Genomic DNA, 9,972 nt, shown 5'->3' with positions numbered 1-9,972 from the left:
CACACCAGTATCATCACCCCTTTCATCATCCTGTTACCTTTCCATCCTTTAGAAACAACAGCTCCACCTGCATACTATAGCACTGGATTCATTACTTTTATTACTTTTATTATTATTATTATTATTATTATTATTATTATTATTATTATTATTATTATTATTATTATTATTATTATTATTATTATTATTATTAACATTATCAATTACTAAAACTGACAACCTATTCCATGTGTGTTCCATGATATATGCAAATACTCTGTGATTCAAGCACACACACACACACACACACACACACACACACACATTAAACGCATTCGCTCCGCTATAATAAACATTATGAAAACATAAAAAAAGAAAAAAAGAAAAACGAGCAGGGACTTTAAAATTCACCATTGAGGCAAGACTATGAGCAAAACAGTGATACACGCAAACTACCATTAAAATCGAAACTACAAGTTGCTTTGTTAACGAAAATTCTACCTTAAGCAGGTCATGTTAAGGAAAAAATTCGCCTTCATAAAACTCAGACAAAATACTTATCCATAGTAGATCTTTTCCCCGTTCATATATTACAAGTCATCCCTTCCTCGGCCATGCATCACAGAGGGAGGACGGAGGGAGCAAGAGGAGAACTGGACCAGGAGAGGTGGTAGGGGAGGGGGAAGGGCCGAGAGAGGGAGGAGGGAAGAGAGGGAGGGAGACGAGGGGGGTGATGAGCGGAAGCCGGCAGAAAAGAGAGGGGGAGGTGGAGTGGGAGAGAAGGGGGAAGTATGGGGAGGGATAAAGGCATAGTGGGGATATCGAAGGGGAAGAGGGAGTCGTACGAGGATAAGAGGAGGGGAGTGGGGAGGTAATGCAGGGGGACCAGCTGGGGGGATTGAAGTTAAAAGGAGTAAGAAAAGTCATATGGTGGGGGAGGGGCAAAGACAGCGAGAGGGGGGGAAGGGAAGGGGAAGACAAGCTAGGTAGAGGAAGAGGCTGATCGCTAGTCATTATTACCTTGTTGAAACTCCGAGCATTCATACCATTATATTCATTCCGGTTTCTTTACTGCGAGGAGAGTAATCGCACGTGGTTTGTCTTGGTTGTGTGCTTTATTTTCAAGCGTTTTGTTCCTGATCGTCATTTGTTGTCCTTAGTGATCCGTCAAACCACAGCTGTAACAAGGACAACCTTATAGTCCCTTGTTTTACAGCTCAATGACCCTGGTGACTGGGGAAGGTTCGTCATATTTAGAAGGAAAGCTGAAGTACCCTCAGGAATAGTTAGGTTACAGAAATAGGACGGGAATTCAGGTGTCAAGAAACAAGTCACTGAAGAACCTAAAAAGAATTAGAGAGAGAGAGAGAGAGAGAGAGAGAGAGAGAGAGAGAGGGGCGGGGGGGGTTACTGTAAATATAGAAAAAATACTCAAACAAAAAAGGGAAAAAAGATTGCGTCGGGTGAAGTACAAAGTTTCACCAGATTTGGTTAATGAAACGAAATGAGAGACGACGCGCCGGGCAGGTTCACTCAGGCACGCACGGAGCGACACTTTGCTCGGAACATTAGCAGGGAGCCTTGATGAGCTCAGGATACTTCGCTCGTTACGACATTGCCGGAAGCCTTATGGACGCGGCAAGAATGACAAACACGTAATAGTTCAAAGCTAAAACAACCATACATTCATCAAAATCAACCATATGCATACGTCAAATCAACACATTATCGAGAATGAACACCACTGAATGCAGTTTCTCTAATACATCATCGAGACTTGCTTCGGCTTGTCTTACTCCCATATGACACTCCTCTCCCTCCCTCCCTCCTCTCTCCTCCCAGCAGCCTGAGGTGCGATGACTCTGAACATCACTCCCTCACGCCCACGCTCCCCGCCCCTTCACACCCTCATCAGTGTGTCAGGCTCAAGCCCCGCACACGCTACATACACGCCCGCCGCCTAGTCCCTCTCGTCAGGGCGGGAGGAAACGCAACTCACAAACACTCCGGATCACCGCCGCGGCGTCAACATCACCGGCCAGGCATCGATGACGTCACGCCCGGCAGCCAATCGCAGCACGGAACAACCTCCTCCAAGTGTTACTACTTATTTGTCTTCAAGGAAACCCTGAGTTTACTCCCCAGAAGGATATAAACATGAAAAAGCCTAAAACCTCTGTAATAATCACCAATGGCCACACGGGAAGGAGGAAACCGGGCAGGGCAAGGCTTCAGGCGGCAGGGCACTCACTCCATCCCACCCACCAGTCTCCCCTGCCTCACTTCTGGCCTAGCCTATACGCCGCGTATGATGCCCTGCAAGAACCACACCACACCGTTCCTCACCTTGATCCTCGCGTAGGGTCGCCTCAGCCCGCCGCCGCCAGCATACTATATACGCCAGCCACACGACACGCGCGACACACCCGCCGGGAACCTCAACACGCACGCCACACGTACACTTCCTCACTCCGGCACGCCGCGCGGCACTCTGCTGGGCTAGGCGTGACGTCACCGATGCGCATTTGTTTTACCCACAATGCCCAGATGGTTTTGTCGACATCAAAGACTATAGAAGAAAGATGGGAAAGGTGAACGAAACTCTGTGAGCATCCTGGCGTCGGCTCGCTAGATGGCACTGATGTAGTATCGACACCCAGGACCAAGACCAAGACCCCAAGTATATTTGTTTACCTTTGACACGTGGAGTACCTGACACGCCTCCACCTGAGCCACACGCCTCAGCGCTTACCTCCACCGCCTGTGCCTGGCCCCGACCCTCCCTGCCCCTGGTGCAGGACCGTTGAGGACACCATTGAGCACTTCCTGCTGCACTGCCTACGCCACCACTCCCAGCGAGTGCTGCTCCGACACCAACTCCGCTCCCTGGACATGCCCACCTTTGACCTGCCCACGCTGCTGGCGGCGCCAGGAGTCTACCCCTCGCGGCAGGAGGCTGTCATCCGCTTCACCTGCGCCTTCCTCAGGAAGACGGGGCAGCTGACGCGCCTGTGAAGCCCTCACAGGACGACACCAGCAGGGCTCAGGTGAGCGACTAGATCGCCGCCGCCCGAAACAACAACAACAATGTCGGGGATGTCCCATCCGTGTTCTCTCTGTGGCAGACGAAAGGAAAAGGATGCCAATCTTATTTTTCACGTATTCCCGAAGGATGAAAAAAGGTAAGCATTGTGTATTATCGTATAAACCGTTAGAAATGTAGTTACGAGAAGCAAACATTTATCAGAAACAAATGGTATCATATTTTTAAATGCCATGCTCCAGATCTTTGATTCTGACATATTTCATGGTATAGATTTGGTCAATCTGTGTACTACTGATGTTGAGGTGCCTTGGCATATCATGACCGACCTCATAGTAGTGATAGGACAGAGTATCACTATGTGACCTAACACCATACTTGAGTGCATTTACATATCTAGATAGGCTTAGTTAGATGAAATTAGGTTGGTGAAACTAGAGTAAATAATATATTTGTACCCTTCTAGTGCCACAGTAATAGTGTTGGCACATGGTCCAGGCTAACCTCACCTTACGTCCAGATATTTTCTTATATTGGCATTTTGTACTTTACTAGAGCGAGTATTTTGTGCATGTTATGTGTGAAGAAAGCCTTGTATGAAACTACCGCCACAAATCAATAGTTAATGAGTTAATCTCCCCCAACAAGTATGGGAACCTGTGTAAAAACCTGCGGCAAAGATAAAGACGTGAAGAACTTTACTAAACTAACCAAAAATCTATAATGTTGGTACATTCATGGTATGATGTTGCTATATTCAGGGTATAATGTTGCTGTATTCATCATATAATGTTGCTATATTCATCATATAATGTTGCTATATTCAGGGTATAAAGGTGCTATATTTATGCTATAATGTTGATTCATCGTATAATGTTGCTAGACTCATCATATAATGTATTAGGAGTGTAAGAGGAAATCATATTTAGGTGTTCATTTTTTCAAAGGGTATAATAAATTCGATTTAGGGAAAAATCTTGTGGTTAGGTAGTAGTCAGGTCAGGACGAGAAATGACGGGTTTAAGCTGGGGAAATGTAGAATCAACAAGGAAATAGAAAGAAATTGGTTTTCATATATGGTGGATGATGACTGGAACAGACTTAGTAGTCAGATCGTTAGTGCAGAGTTGATAGAGTTTCAAAAGAAGACTAGATAAATTTATGGACGAGAAGGAATGGTGGAATTAGTATAGTACGTGTAGGTGATGTACAGGAACTATCATGTGTAGGTTAAACAGCCTCAAGTAGCTTTCTTATTTTATTATGTTCTTATGGTCATATTTTGAAAATACCCCTGTGTGTTATTTATTTATTTATTTATTTATTTTTTTTTTTTTGTCTGATAAGTGTTTGCTTCGAGATAGATTTTTCTTGTTGCATTTTTTTTCTTCGGTTTCTATAGTTTTCTACAAGAAAAAAAACTTACACCGAACTAAAATATGGAAAATTTTGCCGTTTTTCCAACTCTCCTTTTGAAAATAGACAGTAGTTCTGCCACACTTAGAATATTACAAAACTGTCTGGGATCAACACACTCACAATAATATTACTGAACTAGAGGCTATACAGAATAAAGCAGCTAGATGAATCAGACATGATTACAAACATCCTACATCTTGCTGAAACAGGACATTAAATTAGACCCACTTGTGGCAAAAAGACAAATATATATGCACAGGCAACCAAAATCACCAAACAGTTCAGTCAACATAATCAAAGAAACCTACTTACACCCCACAAATATAAAATCAACTTAAAGTAGCTACAACCTAGAATACCACACATATCAGGCAATCACTGACACACTCTGACACGATTTCCACAGCATCCAAGAGTGGAATCAAATCCCATCTCACATCGTTAAAATAGACCCCCTCTCTATAATTTTAAGCTAGGATCACCATTCATCATTTACCTAATCTTTGCCTTGCCCCCAACTCTTCAATCCTCGCACAACCACAACGCATTATGCTTCCTGAGAGTGGCCCTCGGGGGAATATTTAACTTGAACTTGATATGAGTGTTACAACTAAATACCCATACCTAACCAACCTGGACAACTTCATGTGAAAGTAACAGTCAGCATTATAGACTGAACTGATGTTAGTTACATTATCTATGTATTTTTAGATGCCAGAGATGGGTCAACATTATCGACATCCCACACTTGAAAGGAAAAACCTGTGACCAGTTAAACAGAAGCTTTCGTGTGTATAGCCACCACTTCTCACCGACAAACTACATGTCTGGAAATTCAAACAAACTCTGCAAATTTGCATGTCCAGACCAAAATCTTGGTGGTATGTATATATTTAATTACTACATTATGAAGTATTACTCTAATAAACTTATATGTGCATGAATTTTCATGTGTAATAGAAACATATATGATATTCATGTACATCATTTCACATTTACTTCATTATATTTCAGAGACCGGAACTTCAGATGGTACTACTCCAGATGACACCCCTGCCAGATCATCTTCAGGTATAGTATTATATAAGCTGCAATTGTTCAGTGATAATGAAACCATTACAGTACCTATTTGATATGGGAGAAACTGTATTGCAGCTCTGTGCCTCTATTTTCATTAATAAATCAACGAAAGCTTCACAGAAAACGTTGATTTTGTCTATAGAATCATGTTATGAAAGCAGAATACCCTTAAAATGGACTTAATTAAACCTCCCTTTTCCTTAGTCTAACCTAACCTAACCTGGCTAACGGTATCTGCCCCCATGGATCCCCAGTAACCTTAATCTTTTTACGTTTATGATATGTAGACACAGTAGTAAAATGGATGTTTTTGATATGCGTTCTTGCGTGGAAACAGAGGAAAGCTCCAGATAAGTGGAGAAGGGCAATTATCGTGCCTTTGCACAAGGGTAAAGGGAGTAAGAATGAGTGTAACAACTATAGAGAAATAAGTTTGCTTAGTGTGCCAGGAAAAGTGTATGGGGGACGCTCCCCGAGGAAGCAAGGCGACAGTGCTATAGATATGTATAAATCTATAAATGAAATGTGTTCTATGAAGTTCTCGTTAGTGTAGTCGTAACAATAGAGGCGTGGAGCTACAATGCAGTTTTACTTTTTCTGTACTGTACAGTAGATTACTGTTTTGTTCATGTATAATGTGATTTATCAATTTCCATTTCTGATATACAGCATCAAGAACAACCAATAACACCACTATCGAGTATGTGACACCATCTGATGTGGGCATAAACATCACATATGACAAAGATGATGGGAGTTTTGGTATGTAATTTTATATGTAACTGTGTTACAGGAATGTTGTGTATTCATACGTGTATCTAGGTAAATCATAGTCTAATATTATGGTAACAATGGCGTGTAATAACCTAATAAAACTGTAGGTCAACTCTAACTCTGAATAACATTATTCTTTATCAGGTGACCTAAAGGACGTATCTGATACTGAAGGTGATGGGAGAATGACTACTGTGCCACCTGCTGACACACGTGGTAACACAGATGTTGCTAATGGTATTTGGAATTGGCTTTGAGTATTCATTTTCTACTTTTAGTGTTTGTATTTAAATTATTGATTTAAATACAGGTATTTTATCAATGTTCATCACAGAATAGGGTAAAATTTTTCAAGTCTCAAGATAATGCAACAAAGAATGATTAGAATAATACTCTTTCATAAAATATTGAAGATCCAAACACTTTTAATACATAATATCTCATCAAATCAGTAGCATACAGTAGCTTTAGCTCATTGTAAGAGCATGACACATTTTATCTTACAGTGACCTCAGAAGCTGCGGAACGTGCTTCAAGAGAACACCATCATCCTACTGAACAACTAGAGATCTCTGAGCCTGTTGCACCAAGTAAGTTATATGAGATCATCATGCACAGATATTATAAATTGTACAGCATGCAAAACAGTTTAATACTGTAATATAATTATATGTTTATGTCATACTACTTTAGGTGATGATTTTCAGTTTAGAAGTAGTATGAAGAGCATTTGTATCGTAACCATTGAGGTTAATGTGAGGTTACGAGATTGCCACAACAAAGCTAGCTACCGGTTATTGGGGAAAGGGTAGCAAGCATAGGTACTCCTAGATGGGTATCTCAACCCATCCCCGCCTTGACGTTATTGGCACTGTTAGTACACCTTAAGGCTGCGTTTAAACCAAGCGAGTCACGTCGAGTTGAGCCACGTCAAGTCATTTGAGGCGATTCATATTGACGCCACTCCGTTTACACCGACTGCGTCAGCCCGAGTCAAGTCAGTACTCAATGACCCATTTGATTTCATGGAGAATGGATGCATGTTTTCGTTTTTTTTTATTAATTTATCGTATTTATTTTGTTTTCCATTGGTCTTTTACTCTTTCTTTTATTTTCTATTGGCATTTTTCAAATCCTTCTCTTTTTATTTTATTTTTAGTTCTTTTCTTGCTGTTGTTTTTCTTCTTTTGTTTTCTTTTCTGGTGTTTTTTTTTTTCTATCATACGTAAGTTGATGTTCATGTGTCTGGGTGAGCCGTTTTCCTCCCAGAAGGGATCAGCGAGTTATGATTTACTTCATATTTTTGGTGACGGGTATAATTTCTTGGCATATGCTTGAGTATGATTGAACGTAACGGATGCTATATGAATGGTGTACATTATTATTTACAAATATTGAAAATATACATAGTAAGTATATGAATATATCCACTCCCCCTTGTCCCTTGTCCTACTAACATAGCTTTGTGATAGGCCCCAATCTTAATAGTGTGTGTATTGTATGTAACATATGTATGAATGGTTGAGTGAATGGTGTGCATGCTTCAGGATGATACGTAAAACTGAAAACTTCTTTCCATAAAGCAGCGATGACATCACGATCCCGGTGGTTGCGGTCACTGGAATCATATATAGCAGGGGGCTCTTGAACTAAGTTGATTAGGAGTTCCACCAGCATGGTTGCACACACCACGGCAGACTCGCTGTGACTGACGTCAAAAATAGGTCCAGCCCTATATGTGACGACGTGACGCGACGCAATGCGACGTGACGTGACTCGACGCATCCGGTGTAAACGTTTTCTTTCAAAAACCGATATAAATCAGTGTTATAACTGGGGTGGCGATTCATGGTACGTCATGAATCGTCATGACGCGACGCGACGCGACACGACTCGAGGTGACTCGCTTGGTGTAAACGCAGCCTAGGTGTATAACTTAAGGTGTAGCTCCTAGGGCTAATACTTCACTGGGCTAGATATCTGTCCGTGGCCCCTCAATGGGTGGATAAAATGGACAAATTGTGACAGGAAAGTGAGTGTGAATAAGGCAATATGAAAAGTGTTGAGAGTTGTATGTTTTAATGAGAATGGAATAATTAATGAATTCAAGAGAAGAATGGTTGTCAAGATTTGTATGAAAGGGGGAATGGATGTGCTTGGACTGAGTGACACCCACTTTCTCATGGATATGGAAGAGGATATTTTACTTATATCATCATCATCATTTCATGGACGCCTGCTCCTAGGAGCTCCCACCAGGGGATGGCCACAGCAGAAGAGTTTCCAACTTTCTCTATCCAGACACTCCCTCCTTGCCTGCTCAAAGTTTCTCAAAGATCTTTCCACCCCTCTCCCTAACGTACTCTTGCACCCTATCCCTCCATTTCACTGGAGGTCGTCCTCTAGCATTCCCTCCTTCTATCTCACTGACATATACCCTTCTGGTCATTTTACTCTCCTCCATGTTTATAACCATATCATATTGGAATGTTGACAGTTACTAAATACATTTGTCATGTCTGCTCATCTATATTTATGAAGTGTATACTAAACTGTATTTAAAATGAACATATTCACATGAGACTTAAAACATTACAGATATTGCTGGTTATACAGAAACAAGGAAATCATCATCTTCCAAATCAAAAACATCAAAGCTCCTCCACAGATATAGAACCAGAGTAAAAAGGTTATTGAAAAGAGTTCATTTACTTAAGACGGTCAGGAAGGACTGTTCCAAATGCACATTACCTTCAGAAATAATAAAAATGCTTCTAAATACCTAAAGGTTATGGCCTTGAGTTTTCAAAAGTCAGATCCAGTTAGCAGGTTCCAAAAAAAAGGGCAGACGTTACTCAGATGAGCAACGTTCATTTGCCTTGTCCCTTTATTTTAGGAATGCAAGAACCTATAATTTGTTATCACACATATTTGTCCTCCCCACTCCAAGGATGCTAAGATACTGGATGAAAAGAATTATGTTCAATGTTGGCTGGAATCAATCCCTCTTTGAAATTTTGAAAAGAAAGGCTGAAAATATGTCTGAGCAGGATAAAGTTTGTGGAGTAGCATTTGATGCAATTTCTGTCAAGGAGAAGATGAATTTTAACATAGCCCAAGATGAGGTTGATGGACTTGAAAATTTAGGTGTATATGGGTCATCAGATTCAACTGCAAAGTATGCCATGGTATTTATGGTTAAAGGCTTAGCCTCTAAGTGGAAACAGACTTTAGATTATTTTTTGTTTAGTAAGAGCATTAAGCCAGATGTCCTCAAGTGCACGCTATTAGATTGTTTGACCAAGTTGAAGGATACAGGTTTACAGCCTAAGTTTGTCATATGTGATCAAGATGCAACAAATAGAAGTCTCTACCTAAAGCTAAATATTTCACCACAGTCTCCATTTATAAAACACAATGAGGAAAAGATACATTTCTTTTATGACACACCACATCTGCTTAAAAGTGTCCGTAATAATCTGATGAAATATGATTTTGTTGTCAATAAAAACTCAGTGGTAAAATGGCATTATATTGAAGAGTTTTACAAAAGAGACAATGTCATGACCTTGCGCCTTGCACCTAAGCTCTCAGCAAAACATATATATTGCAATACATTTGAAAGAATGCGCGTTTCCTTAGCTGCGCAAGTTTTCAGTCAGAGTGTTGCAGCAGGC

At 41.0% G+C, this 9,972-nt stretch overlaps 1 long non-coding RNA gene across 1 annotated transcript; it reads left to right on the top strand.

Moving 5' to 3' along the window:
- The first annotated feature begins 5,197 nt into the window (after window positions 1-5,197).
- On the top strand, window positions 5,198-6,885 carry LOC126989858 (uncharacterized). Its single transcript, XR_007743807.1, has 4 exons — window positions 5,198-5,322; window positions 5,456-6,283; window positions 6,440-6,532; window positions 6,802-6,885. It is a non-coding gene; the product is annotated as an uncharacterized LOC126989858 (long non-coding RNA).
- Window positions 6,886-9,972: the final 3,087 nt, after the last annotated feature.

The sequence above is a fragment of the Eriocheir sinensis genome, unplaced genomic scaffold (genome assembly GCF_024679095.1).
Source record: "Eriocheir sinensis breed Jianghai 21 unplaced genomic scaffold, ASM2467909v1 Scaffold1344, whole genome shotgun sequence".
In the NCBI taxonomy this organism is placed as follows: domain Eukaryota; kingdom Metazoa; phylum Arthropoda; class Malacostraca; order Decapoda; family Varunidae; genus Eriocheir; species Eriocheir sinensis.
Note: the sequence above shows the minus strand (reverse complement) of the source record. Positions and strands in the feature narration are given on the sequence as shown.